This window comes from Oryctolagus cuniculus, chromosome 2 (assembly GCF_051225735.1).
Source record: "Oryctolagus cuniculus isolate XC-2025 breed Fujian yellow rabbit chromosome 2, ASM5122573v1, whole genome shotgun sequence".
Classification (NCBI taxonomy): Eukaryota; Metazoa; Chordata; class Mammalia; order Lagomorpha; family Leporidae; genus Oryctolagus; species Oryctolagus cuniculus.
Window position 1 is genome coordinate 144488024 of NC_142868.1, and position 18499 is coordinate 144506522.

The 18499-nt window shown below is 41.1% G+C and overlaps 1 protein-coding gene and 1 non-coding gene across 13 annotated transcripts in view; one reads left to right on the forward strand and one right to left on the reverse strand.

The window, feature by feature from the left end:
- Positions 1 to 66: 66 nt before the first annotated feature.
- The window catches only part of WDPCP (WD repeat containing planar cell polarity effector), a 321214-nt gene continuing 302781 nt past the window's right edge, over positions 67 to 18499 (forward strand). For 7 of the 12 annotated variants that reach the window (XR_016229321.1, XM_051842843.3, XM_051842848.3 and 4 more), the window contains exon 1: positions 67 to 660. The gene's annotated coding sequence lies outside the window, so the exon portion shown is untranslated. Of the gene's footprint in view, positions 661 to 2356; positions 2405 to 6380; positions 6532 to 18499 lie in introns of all 12 variants that reach the window. The other 5 variants (XM_089326364.1, XM_089326366.1, XM_070069050.2 and 2 more) reach the window with 3 other exon arrangements.
- Positions 9120 to 9227, reverse strand: LOC127490421 (U6 spliceosomal RNA). Its single transcript, XR_016230693.1, has one exon. It is a non-coding gene; the product is annotated as a U6 spliceosomal RNA (small nuclear RNA).

Sequence of the window (18499 nt, forward strand, 5' to 3'; positions counted from 1 at the left end):
AGCGCCACCTCAAGGCATTTCCTTCCTGCGTTGAACTACACTTCCCACGACCAGAGGTTCTATTCTCATCCTTCTCCTTGCGCCCTTGGACGACTGCAAAATAGTCCCCGAGGGCGAGCCGCTGTGATTGGAGCACGAGGACGAGCGGATGGTTTCCGCTCAGAAGGAAAGACTTGTCTGATGGCGCCCGGCAATTGGCTGGCGGGAAGGCGTGTGAAACTTGAGGGAGGAGAGACAGACCCCTTAGCTACATCCCCCACATGCGTGCAGCGGAGACTATCCTCCCTCGAGAGTAAGCGTGGGAGGCAAAGAGACCTTCCGCCGCGTAAAGCCGACTCGACCCGGAAACAGTCTTTTAAAAAAAGTATCCGTGCCCTGGAGGGGCGGGGAGGATTGGTGTGTCTGGAACGGGGGACAGCTTCGCAGGTTGCTAAGCGACGAGGCAGGAGCGCGCGCGCTCGCAAGCTGCTGGAGGAAGACACCTGAGGAAACAGCGGCGGCAGCGGATCCCAGAGACCCGGGAGACCAGGCTAGCACGCCGCGCCCTGCCGGCTCCTACCCCAGCGAAAGGAACGTTCCTCCCCGGGCATTGTCCGGTGACGAGACGAGGGCTTTGCTGGGGCGGCCCCTCACCGCGCGTCTTCGCCACAGCGGAGGCAGGTGAGTCCCTGGCCGGTGGGCAGGGGATTTTTCTCTTAACCTAAGGGTCCAGAAAGGGTGATGCGCGGGTCTGCCGGGTCGGTGACCTCCAGCTCGCGGGTCCGTCTCGGCACACCGTGTTAGGGGCGTGGGAACACGGTAAGTGTCCTGGAGGGCGTTCGCACCCTCCCACCTATCTCCCCCCTCCCCCCCGGCTGTAAAATGCAGCTCTTCCACAGTTAAGTCAAAAATATTTATTGAGGACCCCAGAGTTTAACTTTAAGCCCGACCGTGAACGTTGACACGTTTGCCCGTTCTCTTTCGGAAGCTGTATCGCGTTAAACCGCCGTGATTCTTAAAAGTTACGCCAAACCTTCGAGTCTAAGGAACGAGTTTCAGCTGAATGGGACACACTGGTTGTGCCAGGAAGAGTCTCAAGTGGTAAAAACAAAACCTCAGATTAATTTTCATTTAAAATGAATGTTGCCCAAGAGAATTGCTGTCGTCTATGAAAGTTTGTTTCACATGGATATTAAAAGGAAGGTGTGATGCTCCGATATAGCGTACATAGAATGCAAATGACTAAAATACCAACATCAGGTAGCACTGCTAGAACTTCTGGTTTTTTGCTGTTACTGGTAAGGGAGTGCAAAGTGGTATCTCACTTTTTCTCTATTTCATGTTGGAGGATTTGGTATCCAGGGAAAGAAATATAGGCCTTGCTTTCCTACTTGATCTATCAGTAGTATTTGTGGTGCCTGGGATGATTGTCTTCCTTGAATCACTGTATTCATTTGGCTTTGAGACTGCATGCTTTCCTAGTTTTCCTCTATGTCGTTAGTTGTCCCTTCTCAGTCATTCTAATTTTTTTTTTAACCTCTGAGTCCTTGACAGTGGGGTACAGGTATTCAACTACACTCAGTCCCTAAGTGACCTAATTCATGAGTTGCATAGCTTCAAATGCTAGCTCTATTTCAAAACTTAGGAAATTTGTATGTGTGGCCCTGAATTCCAGACTCTGTATAATTACTTGCTTGTTACTTTCACTTAACTTTTTTTTATAAATTTATTTATTTGAAAGACAGAGTGAAGAGACTGAGAAAGAGATTTTATATCAACTGGTTCACTTTCCAAAGGGCTACAACAGGGCTGGGCCAGGCTAAAACCTGCCCTGGAGCTCCATCTGGGTCTCACATAATAGTGGCAGGAGATCAAGCACTTGAGCCCTCTTCCATTGCTTTCCCAGGCACATGAGCAGGGAGCTGGATTGGAAGTGGAGCAACCGGGCTTGGCCATGGGATGCTGAACTCACAGGTAGTGGGTTAACCTGCTGAGCTACAGCATTTGACTTTTAATAAGCATCATTTCCCTGATTTTACAGATGTACACAGAAGTATAACATCCTTTAACACATAAAACATGACCAGCCCCCAGTTCCAGGATGGTTGTGGGTGAGATACAAGGTTTCAGACAAGTGTGAAGTAATCAAGAGCTGATTCTGGTTTGATGGAGATTGGTTTAATAAATTGACTAGTGACGCAGAGGGCCAGGGTTTTAGGACTCTTGTTAGACTCTTGGGAAATGACTGACACATTGGCTTTCTTGAAATTCCCAGTGTAGCATGGGACACAGATCTGTAAACCAATAATGACAACATACTATGACTTGATTTGTAATAATTAAGAATTACTAACTCTATACTGCCAATACTTCACAGATGAGATGCTGCCTGAAATGAGGACAAGCATATGTGTCTGCCAGGCAGGTAAGGTAGGAGATGGAGCCACATTTGCAGTTTGCATGTAGGGTTTAGAATGGCAGTTAAGAAACATAGTCATTTCTTTGTATCCATGGAGATTTGGTTCCAGGACTGCATCCAACACTAAAATCTGAGGGGATACTCACGTTATAAAAAATGGTGTATATTTGCCTATAATTTGTGTACATCTTCTCATATGCTTTAAGTCTCTAGATTACTTACAATACCAAGTACAGTGTATATGTTATAGAAGTAGTTTTTATGCTCATTTGTTAAGGGAATAATCACAAGAAAAAGTCTGTACAGAGGGCCAATTGTACACATATTCTTTATTTTCCTGAGACTTTTTTTAAACCTAGGCTCTAAAACTGCCTTGTCTGATACTGAAGCCACTAGTTGCATGTGGTTATTTAAAATAAAGACAAATTAAAGACATTTTTTCAATCACACTAGCTGCATTTCAAGTGCTCAGTAACCATGTGATAGGATATGAAATAGTTGCATCATCACAGAAAGTTCTTTTGAACTTAAACTAGGCATCACCTAGAACAAGCTGCTGTAAGGTTAAGAGTGACTTAGGGGAAGCATTTCTCTTGCCCTTGGGTTCTCTGTGAAGTGCGCAACGTCTGTTAGTACTGACTACACAGAGGATCCTGTCAGACAAGAAAGAATCCCAATACATATGAATTTTGGAGGGGTAAAAAATTTAGTCCATAACACTTCCATTTTGATATATTTGTTCTCTGTGTCCTTATCTCTGTTATGAGCTCACCCTTTTAAATGTTTTGTTGGCTTTATAATTTATGTTTTCTGTTAGTAGTTTTATTTATTTGGAAGGCAAAGTGACAGAAAGAGATCTTCCATCCACTGATTCACTCCCCAAATGCCCACCGCAGCTGGGGCTAGACCAGGCCAAAGCCCATAGGTTGACTCCGTCTAGGTCTCCCAGGTGGGAGGCAGACTCAAGTACTTGTTCCATCATCTGATGCTTCCCAGGATGCATTAGGAGGAAACTGGATCAGAAGTAGAATAGTTGGGACCCATTTCAGGTACTTCAATATGGGAGGTGGTCTTCCCTGATGTGCATGCCTGCCACTAATTTGTTATTAAATACACACTCTTTTGTAAATCAAATTTCATAGTAATTGTTATTTCTTAGGAAGGAGAAAAAAACATGTCATTAGTAAGGGGCCTAAGGAGGCTTTAAATGTGGGAGAAAATATAGCTATTCATTTTATTCAGCTGTATTCACCACCTCGATTAACAATGTGGATTACCAGTCCTTTCCTGGAGATACTAGACTGACAAACACAAAGTATACTCTTTTTTTTTTTTTTAAGTTTTATTTATTATTTATTTGAAAGAGTTAGAGACAGAGAAATCTTCCATCTGCTGATTGACTCCCCAAATGGCTGCAATGTCCATGGCTGGGCCAGGCTAAGGCAAGGAGCCAGGAACTTGATCTGGGTCTCCCATGTAGATGGTAGTGTCCCAAGCACTTGGACCATCTTCCACTGCTTTTCCCAGACCATTAGCAGGGAGCTAGATTGGAAGTAGAACAGCTGGGCATGTACTGGTACCCACAGAGAATGCTGGTGTTGCAGGTGGCAGCTCTGCATGTGACTCCAAAACGCTGGTCCCTACATACCCCCCCCCCCCCTTTTTTTTAAAAGATTTATTTATTTGTTTGAAAGAGTTACTCAGAGAGAAGAGAGGCAGAGAGAGATGTTCCATCTGCTGGTTCACTCCTCAGTTGGCTGCAATGTCCGGAGCTGCACCCATCTGAAGCCAGGAGCCAGGAGCTTCTTCCAGGTCCCCCACGTGGGTGCAGAGGACCAAGGACTTGGGCCATCCTCCACTGCCCTCCCAGGCCATAGCAGAGAGCTGGAACAGAAATGGAGCAGCCAGGCCTCAAACCAGCACCCATATGGGATGCTGGCACTTCAGGCCAGGGCATTAACCCATTGTGCGACAGTGCCGGCCCCTCTTTTTTTTTAGATTTATTTATTTATTTGAAAGGCAGAGTTACAGAGAGGCAAAGGCAGAGAAAGAGAAAGGTCTTCCGTCTGCTGGTTCACTCCCCCGGTGGCTGCAATGGCAGGAGCTGGGCTGATCTGAAGCTGGGAGCCAGGAGCTTCCTCTGGGTCTCCCACATGGGTGCAGGGGCCCAAGGACTTGGGCCATCTTCTACTGCTTTCCCAGGCCATAGCAGAGAGCTGGATCAGAAGTCGAGCAGCCAGGTCTCGAGGTGGCACCCACATGGGATGCTGGCACTACAGGCGGTGGCTTTACCCGCTATGTCACAGTCCTGGCCCCCGTACTCATTCTTATGCATATATTTCAACATTGACATATTTGAGACTACAAAAAGAAAGTCATTTGAATTATTAAGTAATGACAATCAGTTAATGCTTTCTCTTATCCCCTAACAACTACATATTATGACAACTGCCAGTTGCTCTGTATATAAAACATAGTATTAAATAAATGTAAATATATCTGTTATCTTCCTATAAATGTGTCTGAAGATACATATAATTATGTCATTGTTTAAAAATTGACATACAAGAAATATCTGAAGTGGATCAATTTATGGTTTGCACAAGGTGGATAAGAGTGAGAACATCTAGACCTTGGCCACTAATTTAGGTGTGCACTGGGGCAGGGACAGAAGGGTAGGAGGGAAAAAAGAAAATACTTAAGTTTGAAGAATTAACCTATGGAAGTGAAGTTTAAGTGTGTTGAAAGAAAAAATGACAACAAATTTAGTTATTGATCTAATTGACTTAACTGCAATTCATGAATCTGGGCAGCCTTCATTATATAAAAAAGAATAATAGTTCCCTCTGGGCAGTGAGACAACAGTAGGTTTTCTTACATAGGAACAAGGCAATAGAACAATATACAAAAAACTGTCAGTTAACATCAGGTTACTTCAGTTAATTTTTTGTTAGAGTTAAAGCAGAAGGTACTTTTAAAAAAAAATATGTTTTTGGAAGGCAGAGTTACAGAGAGGCAGAGGCAGAGAGAGCGAGCTTCCATCCACTGGTTCACTCCCCAAATGGTCGCAATGGCCTGCTACGCCACAGCGCTGGTCCCTAATAAGTTACTCTTGATTATGCTTTCTCAGTAGACCGGAATCTCCTGTTTTCAGAAATAAATTGGGCTGTGTTGAGGTCTATCTCCTTGATTGCTTATGTAGTATTTAGCTTAAGTGATTCCATTTTGATTAGGTCTCTTCTGTTAGGAGCTGAGCAGTTCCTTTGCCAAGTGATGAAGAGGGAGAGAGAGAGATCTTTCATCTACTGGTTCACTCCCCAAATGGTTCCAATAGCCAAGCCTGGTCCAGGGCTGAAGCCAGGATCCCAGAGCTCCATATGGTCTTCCATGAGTGCCAGGGGCTCAAGCACTTGGGCTGTCTTTTGCTGCTTTCCCAGACACACTAGCAAGGAGATAAGCAGAATTTTTAATGCATTCAGATTGTGTTGGGAAAATTAAAAAGTTGTGAAATAAGCATTTCACAGATTTCACAGATGTAATCTGACACTTTAACAAGTTTATATATAATCAATTTTATTGTAAATAGGTTATTAATTTGTTAACCAAATTATTTAGCTGTAGTGATTGGGTTGAGCCTGTAGTTAGAATTACAAACAGTTTAGATTATAAATGCAAATTGTGGTTATTATTTAGTGACTACGTAAATGGAACTGCTGAGAACTATAAAGAAGTGTAGGAAGCCCAGAAAATGGGCTTACATCATTCTTAGTAATTGCATGGCCTTGCTGTAGGCCTTTCAACTTCTGTTGTAAAATGCTTGCTATGAAGGTGGAAACATGCAAACCGGCACCTCAAATGGCAAGAATCACTAAGTATGGCCTGCTATAGAATTCGTTTAATTGAAGTCTCCTGTTCCTTTTAACTAATTAATTTGAAAGAGAATGAGAGAGATCTTGATACCATCCATTGGTTTACTTCCTAGATTTTCCCATCCCGAAGCTGTGAGCTGGGAACTCTATCTAGGTCTCCCTGTGGGTGGCAACAATTCAGCTACTTGAGCATCACTCCTGCTCCCCCAAGATCCTCATTAGCAGAAGCTGGAACCAGGACCTGGGGCTGGATATCAAACCCAGGTACTCTAATGTGGGATGTTGACATGAGCTGTGGGCCTTGGGTGTTCAAACTGTTAGCGGAGATGGCTGCTCAAGAGTTTCTTGTCTTGGTACAATAAAGAATTCAGAGCCAGAGAGTGATGCTAAGCAAGATTTGATGGGATCGGGCATCTCTCCAGATGTATCTGAGAGTATGTGCCATATTATTCAGGGTTAGCAAAGTTACAAAGTTTAATAGAACACACCTGACAGGCCAGGTGGGCATCAGCACAGAACTGAGCACTGAGAGTGTGGTCTGCATTCAGGGGATTATAAGGGAATGGGTCCAGGTCTTTCTGCTGTTGCTGCTTCCCTCCTACCCTCTTCTGGACAAAGGGTTTGCTGGGTGTGGAATAGGTAAAATTCCTCCCAAACTCAATGATATCTGACTGGGTAGCCCTCTTGGCACTGGGCAGAGAGGATTCTCCTGGGGTGCTTTTCTTGGGCAAGACAGTGGGTTATAGAGGGGAGGCTAGGACTACCTATAACGTTATTAGGGTATGGGCAGGACTTTGTAGTGCAGAGTACTGGGCTGCTTCCAGGGTTTGCTTCCCAGGCTGCTAGAGGCTGCTGCATTCCTTTCCAAGGGTGCTTTGTTTTCTTTAGGGTCCCTGCACACATACATAGGCTAATTGCTGCCTTCCTCCTAACAAAACCAGTGTCTTCACCTCTAGGCCAAGAGCCTAGCCTTGTGGTTCCTGCATCTCCCCCCGCCCTTAGTGGATATTTTAGTATCTTAGTTCCCAAATCCAGTTCTCTAATACCCCCTATTTGGCCTAGTTTAAGTTTAATTTTAAGGAACTGTGGCAAATGAGAAAATGAATTGCATTTACATGATTTAAAGCTAGAATTTGTCATGCCCTATCTTTTTTTTTTTTTGACAGATAGAGTTAGACAGAGAGAGAGAGAGAGAGAAAGGTCTTCCCTCTGTTGGTTCACCCTCCAAATGGCTGCTACGGCCAGAGCTGCACCGATCCAAAGCCAGGAGCCAGGTGTTTCCTCCTGGCCTCCCAAGCGGGTGCAGGGGCCCAAGCACATGGGCCATCCTCCACTGCCTTCCTGGGCCACAGCAGAGAGCTGGACTGGAAGAGGAGCAACCAGGACTAGAACTGGCACCCATATGGGATGCCGGCGCTACAGGAGGAGGATTAGTCTAGTGAGCCACAGCGCAGGCCCCCTGTCTTTTTTTTTTTTTTTTTTTAATTTATTCATTTTAGTTGAAAGAATTAGAGACTTAGAGAGAGAGAGAGAGAGAGAAAGAGAAATAGAGATCTGCCATCTGCAGGTTCACTCCCTGAATGGCTGCAGCAGCTTGGGGCAAGCCAGCGCCAAGTCAGGAACCAGGAACTCCATATAGGTCTCCCATGTGGGTACAGGGGCCCACACACTTGGGCCATCATCTGCTGCTTTTCCAGGCCCATTAGCAGGAAGCTGTTTCAGAAGTGAAGCAGCTGGGACTCTAACAGGCACCCCTATGGAATGCTGGCATTACCAATGGCAGCTTAACCTGCTGCTCTTAAAGCACAGGCCCTGGAACTCATAAAGTCTTACACTTTTATAGTATTCAGTTATTTAACTCATATTATTTTTTCTGTAGCATATGTAAAATTGGTATGCATCTAGTTAAAAATCAATTTATTTAAAGTTTATTTATTTGAAAGGCAGAATGATAGAAAGTGAGAGATCTCCCATCGACTGGTTCCCTCCCCAAATACCTACAATGGCCTAGGCTAGGCTAGGTCAAAGCCTGGAGCCAGGAATTCCTTCCAAGTCTCCTATGTGGATGACAGCGACATGAATACTTGAACCAACATTTGTTGTCTCCCTGGATTGGAAGTGGAAGTGGAGTTAGAACCTGGGCACTCTGACAGAAGATACAGGTGTCCCAAGTGACAGCTCAACCTGCTATACCACAACACCAGGCCCCGTTTTAATTTTTTTAAATGAGATACAATTAAACCTTCAAGATCTTTTGTCTAGCAGTGTTGTTATAATCCAATTCCTTTTCATTGAAAGAAGCAAAGTAATATAAAAGATTCCTTTACTGTTGGTCTTAAACAGCTACATTTTAAAAATACATGTTTTACATAATATCTTTGTAATTAATAAGTAGCCATCTTAGATCATGGAGTGTGGTTAAAAATAGGCTCATTTAAAAAGGCAAGATTAAAACTTGTGAAATAGAGACTGCATTATTATATTTCTAAAATCAAAGACTGCAGGGCTAAATAATTGATACAGCTAAAAATAAATTTTGGCTTTATTCTCTTCTTTAAAATACAAGAATCACTCTGAAAATTTTGGGAATTACTTGGTTGGTTTAGATGAGTTGCAGAATGTTTTGAAAGTATTCTCAAGTAATTTCTAAAATATGTAGTAGTCCCAAAATGATTATTACATTCACTTCACTGAGTTTTAAACATAGGATTTTCAAATTTAGACTTAGTAATTATAAGAGTGCTTTTAATTTAAAATTATAGCAACAGTGATAACCACTATATTACTACTTATTATTTTACATGGACAAAATTTATACACATCTCATCGTACTTAACTGCTATTTGTACACTTATTATAGGGAATGCCTTACAAATTTGCATGTCATCCTTGCACAGGCCCATGCTAATCTTCTCTGTATCATTCCAGTATGCATGTATTTCAGAATTTTTTGCACGAAAATATACTTTTTTTTTAAAAAAGGTTTATTTATTTATTTGAAAGGCAGAGTCACAGAGACAGAGTACAAGACAGAGAGAGATCTACCATCTGCTGATTCATTCCCCAAATGGTTGCAATGGCTAGGCCTGAGCCAGGCCAGAGCTAGAGCCTGGGACTCCATGTGGGTCTCCCATAAGGATGGCAGGAGCCCAATTACTTGGTCCATCTTCACTGCTTTTCCAGGTGCATTAGCAGTGAATGAAAGCGGAGCAGCCTGAATTCAACTGATGCTCTTATCGGATGCCTGCATTGTAGGTAGCGATTTAAACTGCTCTGCTATGATGCCAGCCCCTGAATATACTTATCTTTTAATTTCATTTTTCCACACTTTTTCAGATACACATATATGTGCAAGTGAAGCAAGCACAACTATAAAATATTTGAGTAGAATTTTCCGGAATGATGAAGAGTAGGATATTTTAACAATATCAAAGTTTTAGTTGTGTGATCTTCATGGAATCATATTTCAGTGAGTGATCAAAAGGTGGACTTGAGTGGAGTCATTTGCTATCACCTCCTCTTTTAACTTTACATAAAAGTAGAGAAAACATCTGTCAGGATTTATTTTTGATAATTACATGTTCCCTGGAGCAGGAGCTATCTAACCTTGAGTATTTACTTTTTAAATGAGAGAAGTAGAACTCATTGGTTTTAACTCTACTACCTTAGTGTGTGATCTTGAAGAAATTTCTTGGTCCTGTAAGCCTTAGTGTCTTAATAAAATGGGGATTATAACACAGAGCAACCATAAAGTCTGGGCGTTTAATGTAGCAGTTGTACTTCCATAGATATGCAAGGGTGGGGATTGGCTTGGCCCTGCCAAGGCAACTACAGGCGAGACTCTTAAATTCAATAAATCTATAAAAGGCTCATTTTTCAGTTGATAATTTTGTATGGCCCGTGAATGATGTTGTAAATATTCACATGGTCCTTGGCAGTAAAAAGGTCCCCTACCCCTGTCTTCTATGTGAACCAGCCCTGGCTATTTTGGCCAGCTGGGGAGTGAACCAGTGGATGGCATATGTCTGTCTCTTTGCTTGTCTTTCCCTCTGTGTCACTTTACCTTTCCAAATAAATAAGTAAATAAATAAGGAAATCTTAGGAGCCTTCCATTAATTTACTTTCATTTTCTCTCCCTTACTACCATTTTGCTATGTTTTTCATATGTTTTACATAATTTGTGAGTCCTAAACTGCATTAATATTTTTGTTTAAACAGCCAATTATCTTTTAGAGAAATTTAAACAATGAGAAAGCAATATTTTAAATCTTCACTCATATTTTCATTACTTCCATTTTTTTGTATACATCCATACTTTTTTTTTTTTTTTTTTGCAGTGTGATAGGGTTTATTCACAAAGTGAGAAGAGTTCAGGCCACACTGAGTGGGCCAGGAAAGGTAAAAGGGGAGTTTTTCTACATCCATACTTTTTTAAAAAAGATTTTTTATTGAAAGCAGAGTTAGAGAGAGGGTGAGAGAGGGGGACTGAATGGAAAAGAGAAGAGAAGAGAGATCTTCCATCCTCTGGTTCACTCCCCAGATGGCCACAAAGACTGGCGCTGGGCCAGTCTGAAGTCAGGATTCAGGAGCTTCTTCCAGATCTCCCATTTGGGTGGTGCCTTAGCAGAGAGCTGGATCAGAAGTGTAGCATCTAGGATTCAAACCAACATCCATACAGGATACTGGTACTGCAGGCCGTGGCTTTACCTGCTATGCCACAATGCTGCCCTTAGATCCATATTTTTAATAGGAGTATGCTGTGATTTTATTTCTGCCAAAAATAATGTATGTCTTTTTAAAATAAATGTCTTACAGTGTGGGCTGCCTGGTGAAAAACTCTTTCAGTATCTGTTTTGTCTTTTATTTTCAAAGATGATTGCACTGAGTGTGGAACTGTAGGTTGATAATTTTTCCTTTGTTACCATAGAGATGTTGGCCCAATGTTTGATATTTATTTTTGTTTGAGAGACAGAGGGGTTTGGGGTGGGATGAGAGAATAAGAGAGAGATACATATCTTCATCTAATGGTTCATTCCCCAGATACCTAACAGTGGCCAGGACTAGGCCAGGCCAAAGCTGGGAGCTAGGAACTTAATCTAGGTCTGCAATGTCAGTAGCAGGGACACGACTGCTTGAGACAACACCTGCTGCATTTAAGGGTGTGCATTAGCAGGAAATGGAGCTAGGACTTGAACCCTGGTACTCTGATTTATGTCTAAAGAGGCACCGTAAACAGCAGCACCAAGAGAACACCCTGTCTACTGTCTTTTAATTTGCTTTGTTTCTAATGAGAAATCTGCTGTCATCCTAATGACTGTAACTTTCTTTGTGTCTTTTTCTGTGGTTGTTTTTAACATTTGTTCATTATCTCTGGTCTTCAGTAATTTGCTTGTGATATGCCATGGTGTAATCTTTTCATGTTTCCTGTGCTTGACTTTAATTGAGTTTCCTGGATCCATAAGTTTAGAGTGTTAAACTAATTTAGGAAAGTCTTGGCTATTATTTTTTCAAATATATTTTCTGTTTGCCTCTGCATCCTGCCACTGTTGTGGGAATTCAAATTATATGTGTAGTAAGCCAGCAGAAGCTGTCCCTCAGCTCATTGACTTATTTTTTTTAACTCTGTTTTCATTTTATTTTAAAGATTTATTTATTTATTTGAAAGAGTTAGAGAAGGAGAGACAGAGAGAGAGAGAGAGAGAGAGAGAGAGAGGTCTTCCATCCACTGGTTCACTCCCTAATTAGCCACAATAGCCAGAACTGCACCGATCTGAAGCCAGGAGCTTTCTTTCAGGTCTCCCATGCGGGTGCAGGGGCCCAAGGATTGGACCATCTTCTGCTTTCCCAGGCCATAGCAGAGAGCTGGATAGGAAGTGGAGGATCCGGTCTCCAGCCAGCACCCATATGGGATGCTGGCACTGCAGGCAGCGGCTTTACCCACTATACACCATAGCAGCGGCCCCTCTAGGTTCCATTTTAAAATTTTCTGTATCAGGCCTGGCGCTATGGTGCACTAGGTTAATCCTCCTCCTGCAGCACCAGCATCCCATATCGGTGCCAGGTTCTAGTCCCAGTTACTCCTCTTCCAGTCTAGCTCTCTGCTGTGGCCTGGTGGCCTGGGATGGTAGTGGAGGATGGCCCAAGTTCATGGTCCCCTGCACCCACATGGGAGACCAGGAAGAAGCTCCTGGCTTTGGATCGGCATAGCTCTGGCCATTGCGGCCATTGGAAGAGAAAACCAACAGAAGGAAGACCTTTATCTCTTTCTCTCACTGTCTGTAAACTCTGCCTGTAAATAAATTTCTATATCATGTTTTCAAAGCTACTAATTGTTTGATTTACAATGTCTAATACATTATGTAATTTTTATGTGTATAAGTTTGATTTGAGGAGTTGGTGTTGTGTCCCAATGGGTTAATCCACTGCCTGCGATACCGGCATCCCATGTAGACCCTGGTTCATGTCCTGCCTGCTCTATTTTCCTATCCAGTTCCAGGTACTAATGTACCTAGGGAAGCAGCAAAAAACAGCACAAGTGCAAATAAATAAATAAGTTTTTTTTTTGTATCTTTCAGGTCTATTACATTTCTCAACATAAAAAATACAGTTCTAGTGACTTAACATTCCAGTCTCTTAATTATAAGGTCTCTTTCAGTTCTAGTTTTGTTTTGAACAATTTTTCTCCACATAATTAGGGTCATATTTTTATGCTTTTTTGGATATCTGATAATTTTATTTTTAAATTTTTTGTATGTATTTGTAAGGCAGAGAGACGAGAGAGAGAGAGAGAGGAGATAGGGACAGACAGATCTCAAATCTGCTGGTTAACTCCTCAAATGCCTGCAACAGCTAAGTCTGGGCCAGGCTGAAGCCAGAAACCTGGATGTGATTTCAGGTCTCCCACATAGGTGGCAGGGCCCTAGATACTTGAGCCGTTACCTGTTAACTCCCAGTGCCTATAAAACAGGAGGCTGAAATTGAGAGTGGAGCCAGGACTCGAACACAGGCACTCTGATATGGGACGTTGGGTTCCCAAGTAGTGTCTTAACCACTGTGCCAAATGCCTACCCTACCTGATAATTTTTTTATGTAGCAGGCATTGTGATTATTAAATCTTTGAGGGCTGGATATTTTCATCTTTCTATAAATAATTTTGAGCTTTATTATGAGATGCAGTAAATTATTCAAAAATACCTTGAATCTTTCATAACTTGCTTTTGAGGTTTGTTAGGCAGGATATGAGAAAGTACTCAGTCTGGGGCTAATAATTCCCACCTCTGAGCCAAGGCTTTTTTATATATTCTACCAAATAACTCTGTATCGCAAAGTTTTTCTGTTGGGCAGGTGGGAACAGGCACTATCCCTGACCCCATAGGAATACTGACCGCTGAAATAATTTCTGGTTGTTCTCTTCGTGTCAGCACTTAGCTGAATTTTCTAGGGGAACCCTCTGAATTTCTTGGGAGTTTTCTGTGACATTTGCCTCTGTGAAGAACTCTAGCATTGTCTTCTCCAGTTTTTGAATTCTGTATCCTCAACTCGAATTGTTTGCTGGCACCTCCTGGCTACTCCTTTCCTGTGCTCTATCTTCTCTAACACAGATTCAGTATGCCTATAATTTGTTAATTCCTACCTTTTGGTAAACAGGAGCTCTTTATTATAAGCACAGCTATTAAAAAAAATTTTAATGAAGTGTTAGAAGAATAGTAAAAAGAATTTGTAAGACTCCCCCAGTCAGATTTACCAGTTTTTTTTCTTTCTCTAGAGATACATTTATTTGTTTATTGGAAAGGCACAACTGACAAAGAGAGATATTGTCTATCTCTGGTTCATTCCCTAAATGCCTACAATAGGCGAGTCTGGGCCAGGCAGAAGCTAGGAGCCAGGAACTCCATCCTGGTCTCCCACACATACTGCCAGGGCCCAACTACTTGGACCATCTTCTGTTGCATTTCCAGGTACTATAGCAGGAAGCTGGATCTGAAGTGGAACAGTGGGAATTTGAACTGGCACTCTAATATGGGATGCTGGTGTTGCTAGTGTCAGGCTAACCCACTATGCCTCAAGACTGGCCCCAGATTTATCAATTGTTAACATCTATTCACAATTACGTTATCACACGTGTGCCTGTCATCACACCCTCCCCCACTACACATTTTTTTCTGTTAAGTAGCAGACATGCTTTTTTATACCCTTGTATTCTTCAGTGCATAATATTTTCCAAGAACAAAGACATTCTTTTATATAACCCTTATAGTTATAAAATTTGGAACATTGATTAATTTACTTATAGTCTCATGTTTATATTTTACCAATTATTCCAATAATATTCTATAACATTTTCTCCCAATATAAGATCATATACTGAATTCAGATGTCCTATCTCTTAAGTCACCTTTTAATTTGGATCAGTTTATCAGGCCTCTTTGTCTTTCATGGCATTGAGATACAGGCTGGATGTTTTATAGAATATCCTTCAGTTTGGGTTTGTTTGATATTCTTTTGATTGAATTAAGGTTATGTATTTTTGGCAGGGAGACTACATAAGTGATGTGGCCTTGTCAGGGCATTACATCAGTTTGTCTTATTTGTGATGTTATTCATTTGATTAGGTATTGTTCACATCACTTCTTTACTATGAAATTACAATTTCTCATCTTGTAATTAATAAGTAATCAGTGGGGACATACCTTGAAATCCATTTATATCCTGTTTTATCTATAGTTTTAGCATTCATTGATTTTTGCCAGAGTTAATTATTACCTTGGTTCTGAAGTGATTTTCAAAGTTTGTTATTCTTTCAGTGTTTATTAAATACATTCTGTCTTTTTTTATTTTTATTTTTTTATTTTTTGACAGGCAGAGTGGACAGTGAGAGAGAGAGAGAGAGAAAGGTCTTCCTTTTGCCGTTGGTTCACCCTCCAATGGCTGCCGCGGCCAGCGCACCACACTGATCCGAAGGCAGGAGCCAGGTGCTTCTCCTGGTCTCCCATGGGGTGCAGGGCCCAAGCACTTGGGCCATCCTCCACTGCACTCCCTGGCCATAGCAGAGAGCTGGCCTGGAAGAGGGGCAACCGGGACAAAATCCGGCGCCCCGACTGGGACTAGAACCCGGTGTGCCGGCGCCGCAAGGCGGAGGATTAGCCTATTGAGCCACAGCGCCAGCCCTACATTCTGTCTTAAGTTCGGGTTTTCCCTTCTCATCTTGTATTCTTTCTCTAATCCATATGGATTCACTGATTCTAATTTAGTATATTACACTAGTACATTAATAGTTTATTTTTCTTTAATTGGATGTTAGTGGCCTTCCCCCCCACCCCCAATTTGGCATGACAATGAGAGGAAATGAGCTAAAAATCAAATCGAAGATCTTTTATTTAGCACTCTTGGTTTTTAGGACCAGAAGCCGCCTCAGATGTTTTGCAATAGGAAGCTGTATTGTAAGGATATAGAGATAAGAAGCAAACACACATACCCAGCCACTTGGCAAGGCATCTGGGAAACTCAGGAAAGGTTACATTGTGAGATTCCAGTTCTTCCCTTCCTTCTCCTGTGCAGGAACAAATAGGACAATTTTATTTATTTTTTAAAATATTTATTTATTTGAAAGGTAGAATTAGAGAGACAGAGAGATTGTCCGTCAACTGGTTTACTCCCCAAATGGCCTCAATGGCTGGGGCTGGACCCGACCAAAGCCAGGAGCCTTGAACTCCATCCAAGTCCCCTACATGAGTAACAGAGACCAAAGCACTTGGGGTATCCTCCACTACTTTCCCAGGCACAACAGCAGGAAGCTGGATCAGAAGCAGAGCAGCTGCGACTTGAACTGGCACCAGTAGGGGATGCCAGTTTCACCTTAACTTCCTGTGCTATGACTCTAGTGCCACAAACAGCAATTACGTGAGCCTCATGGAGAATAGAATTGATAGGCCATTCTAGAACCTCAGAAAGTTTGTAGCTTCTGGTTTCTAGCTTCAGAAGTTTGCAGTTCTGATTTTAGTATTTCGTCAATAATCAAAGTTATTTTAAAATCTTTCTTCTTTTCTTCTTGCTCCTATTTGAGTTTCTTAGGAAGACAGAGTTAAGTTGGCTTGAGAATTATCACTGTTATTGTTTGGACAGTTTCCCCTACCAGGTCTCTTGTATTTTGCTCACCAACTTCCAGATTATGTCAGGTACCCATCCCCAGCCCAGGTATATTTGTGGAGCACAGTGGGAGAGGAGTCACAATGTTCAGAATACATAGAATACATATATTATTTATTTTCATGGAGTACTCTGTGGCTCCCTTATTGTAGGGTTGATGGAGAGGGAAATCTTCCTAAGTTGCTATTATGGGTATGGTTGGTAACATGTATCTGCATCCTATTTTTCATCTTGCCAAAACACTGCCCTATATAAACTAGGGGGTATACTTCCTGAGTTACTTTCAGACTGTTACTACTGTGATAGTTATTTAAAATTATAATGCTTAAAATTGCTATAAAACTTGGAAAGGATTTCATAATTTGTTATTTTAAAAATTATGTATTTTGAGAAGCAGAGAGAGGAAAACACATACACACACATACACCCCTCCCAACTGCTGCTTTACTTCCCCAGTGCCTGCACTGGTTTGGACAGAGCTGTGCCAAAGCCAGGAGCCATGAACTCAGTCCACATCTCCCACATGGGTGGCAGGGACCCAACTACCTGAGCCATCAGCTAGTGCTACTGCCTTCCAGGATCTTCATTGGCAGGAAACGAGTGAGGAACTGGAGCCAGGCATTGAACTCAGGCACTCTGTTGTGGCACATGGGCATGTTAACTGGCATCTTAACTACCAGTCTGAAGACCAGTCCCTTAGGTAATTTTGGTATCACTCACAAAAATTATCGTGAAGCCGTGATTGTTAGTTAAATGTACTTTAATAACTTCACTTTATTAAGAGGTATAAATATAGCACAGTATGTTTCTTTTTGCTTTTCTGTTACTGTAGTGTCATTATTTAGTATTTTCCTTCAAAATACATCTATGAATATCTGTGTAGATTGTAGATTCTTTACAGTTAACATTTTTCAGAAACCAGAACTAGACTTTTTCCAGTGTACGATTTGCCTTTGAAAATTTTCTGCATTGAGTATCACTTGTTTATGTGTTCTTTGTTATTTAATATGAATTAAATATTAATAGCTAATTTTTAAAATTACAATATTTTATTGATTCTGTGTATAATTAAAAAATTTAAATACATTAACATTTAATGGCATAGTCTATGAGTGGGATTAGGACTATTTGTGTTTGCTGTTCAAATACTCAGTATAATATTTGATGTTTGGATAAGATGTTATTTTTCATATCAAGTATATTTGTTTAAAATTTTAGAGAGGATATTCTAGAGAGCTTGCAAAATATGTATTTAACATAAAATTATTGTTTTCAGATATTAAAAGTGCAGAACAATTTTTGAGAATCTCCTAGACTTACATGATTATTAGATTTGTAGATTTGCATCTTTTACTGATGTGTTATTTTTTCTTTCATACATAAAACATTTTATCTCTGGCTCATGCTTGATATGGGATAACGGAAGGGTCTTTTCCATAAAACACAAAAATATCTCATTTCTTTAAGCAGTCTCTTCAAACGATAAACTTATATTTCACAAGAGGAAGCACATCTTTATTTTAAAGTACAATACGTTCCTTGTACATTGTGTGAATTAAGGGTGTTGACATTTGAAAAGCTGTCTGACTTAACCAACTATTTACAACAAGTCCAGGCCAGCCTTAACTACTTTGGGAAGGGGATACAGACTTACTGAATTTAAAACTACTATAAGGCAAGATTACACTAGAGACATAAAGTCTGGGTTTTAGCTTCAGGAAATATCACTTTTAAATTACTTACTAGGTGGGATTAAATATAAAAATTTGAAATATGCATTTAGAGTGAATTAAGTCACGAAACTGAATAGAACTCATTGCCAAAGGATTTTTAAAAAGCATTTTGGTTACTATTATTTTGAATAACTTTAAGAATGTTTGAACTGAATTGTAGAATTAATTTATAGCAAATACTTTAAAAGTACCTGTTTTTTCTTCTGCCTGAAAATCTGGTTTCATTGTTATTATACAATGACTATGAGAAAGGTGTTAACTAATGGGTATTTAACCCATGTGTGTTGTTATGGTATAATAAGAATTATGCATTTGTTTTCAGCCTCTGATTCTTGGCACTGTGCTGCTAAAAC